Raw genomic sequence first — 2749 nt, 5'->3', positions numbered from 1 at the left:
CCTATCAGCCTTGTCAGGAGCTTTGGGTTTTACCTTGAAGTCAACAGAGAATCGGCTGAAGGGTTTGAAACAGGGTGGGCAACAAGGTGAGTATGGCTTTTCAGTAGATGAGTGAGGAGAATGAGAGAAAGGGTGGAGCTCGGTTGGTATAGAAATGGCCTTCCTCCAGGCCAGGCAGGCTGTGTTCCAGGCAGAAAGGGAGGTTAGAGCTAAAACTGTGAAACTAGGAAGGGTTGGAAAGTGGTCTTTCCACATCCCAGCTCCAGGGGCATCATTCCCATGGCCACCATGTGACAAGAACTCCCTTAAAATTGCTCAGTGTGCATCCAAATGTCCTTTGACATCTCAGAGAGGATCAAGTGGATGGGATGGGGGATGTCCTTCTGTATGCTGTGAATCTCTTATTGGTTGATGAATAAAAACACGGATTGGCCAGTAGCCAGGAAGGAAGTATAGGTGGGGCTACCAGACTAGGAAAATTCTGGGAAAAGACAGGCAGAGAGTGAGTTTCAAGAGAGACTCCATGCAGTGGCTGAAGGAGTAACACACCAGAGCATTATGGGTAAGCCACAGCCTCGTGGCAATACATAGTTTAATAGAAATGAATTAATAATTAAGAGAAAGCTAGCCAATAAGAAGCCTGAGCCATTGGCCAGTCTATAATTAATATAAGCGTCTGTGTGTTTATTTGGGACTAAAGAACTTCGGGGACCAGGCAGAACAGAAACTCCACCATCATGAATGAATGATGGTGGTTTGTTTGACTAAAGTCAAATAGAACATCAAGTGCTGGGGAGAAAGCTCAGTCAATGTACTTGCCTTGCAAGCCAGAACACTTGCATTTGGTCCCCTGTGAAAAAGCCAGGCATGTGCTTATAATCTCAGTGCTGAGGGGGCAGAGATGGGTGGCCCTTTGGGGTTCACTGGTGGGCAGCACTAGATGAAAAACATTGTCTCAAAACAAAAAAAATCCAACAAGCTAGAGGAGATGGCTCAATCAGTAAAGTGCTTGTCACACAAGAATAAGGACCTGAGTTTGGATCTGCAGCACCCACTCATTTGGAAACCAGACATAGTGGTGCATATTTGCAACTCTAGGGCGAGAGCTAGGGAGATGGATGGAACCTAAGAGTTTGCCAGTCTAGCAATTGGTGAGCTCCAGGTTCAGTGAGAGACATTGTCTCAAATATTAAGGTGGAGACATTAATATTAAGAGATATTAAGAGATGTTTGTTCCCTTCACCCAGTCTACAAACACCAGAAGGAACAGCTTTGTGAGGCCTTGGCTGAGAGAAATGGGGATGTGGTGATATCTTGCTTGTACAAATGAAGCCTGCCTGGGGGTTAGAGAATGGAGCTTGCCACTTGCTAACCATAGAGGTCTGGAGATCTGTACAGACAGGAAGTGAGGTAGCTGGGCAGAAACAGGATATAAGCAGGGAGAAACAGGAACTCATTCTCGTCTGCTGAGACGCTAAGTAGGTAAGGTGTGGTGGCGGCAGCTTGCTCCTTCTCTCCGATCTCTCAGCATTTTCCTCTATATCTGACTCCAGGTTTTTATTACTTAGATCAATTAAAAACTCCATTTACATGGGGAAGATAGAGGAGGTGGAGAGTGGAATGGGTGTTGGCACACACTCTCTAGAGCAGGAGTTCTCTGCTGTCTGCCTACCTCCAAGCACCCAGTTTTCTTTGTGGCATTTGGTGGTCTCTCATAGCCACTCTGGGGGCTTGTCTAGGCTTAAGGCAATTAATGTCAGGGTTAGATGAGAGGCTCTGGGGTTTGAAACTATCAGCAAGAAAAGTGAATATCACAAAAAGAAGCTCATAGGACACTGTGTTGTTTCTGTGGCCATTATCAAACTGTGCACACAAGGGCAATGCTAACTTTTGGGGGTCACACTTTTTCAGAATAAACATGAAAGGAAATTCCCCCAAACACCGGGGCCTTATAAGTGAATTCAAGTCAAATACCATTGGCTTCTCTTGTGTGTAGCTAGAGGTCTGGAGGAAGTGGATCAACTGCCCAATGGAGCCCCGGGTTTGCCTGCCTACCTGAAGGACCCCTTTGTGAATATGGAGAGGAAACGTGTCTGGTTTCCATGCAGGGAGGTAGAGCCCTACATCCTGCACTTCCCCCAGGGTCTATGCTCATCTTCCTTGTAGGGAACATTAAAGAGCATCCATCAAATACACACTGCAAATTTTGTAGGCTGTAAAGCTCACCGATGAATTTTCCCATCTTGTTTTATGAGCGTGGGTTTTAAAGCCTTCACTGTGCCAGGCCACCCCCCTCGTGCACTGCACTTCCTCTTCAAGTTATGAGTTGTATTGTGAACTCAGCTGGAAGGTCTCCAATGACACACGGTGACTTAGCATCTGGAACTGGTAGAGGACATTGTTCCCTTCCCCCTGTAGACAACAGATGATGGAGGATATCCCTGCTTCTTCTGAAGGCAGCACGATCTATGTGGAAGTTGAATGAGAATCCCAAGCAGGCAGGAACTCTCACGGTTCCCAACAATATCTAAAAGCCTCAAGGGATCAAGAAAGACGGATAAAATGCAGATGTTTAACGTGCAGGCTGAAGTACACATTGCCATCCCTCATCTGAACATTTGGAATCTTAAATGTTCCTCCAACACCCAGAACTTTGAGCCATGAATGACATAATTTACATGTGGAAAATTCCACTCTTGACCTTATGTGATGGGTTGTGGTAAATGCAGGCACAATAATGATATGATAT

The sequence above is a fragment of the Cricetulus griseus genome, chromosome 3, assembly GCF_003668045.3.
Source record: "Cricetulus griseus strain 17A/GY chromosome 3, alternate assembly CriGri-PICRH-1.0, whole genome shotgun sequence".
Taxonomy (NCBI): domain Eukaryota; kingdom Metazoa; phylum Chordata; class Mammalia; order Rodentia; family Cricetidae; genus Cricetulus; species Cricetulus griseus.
Note: the sequence above shows the minus strand (reverse complement) of the source record.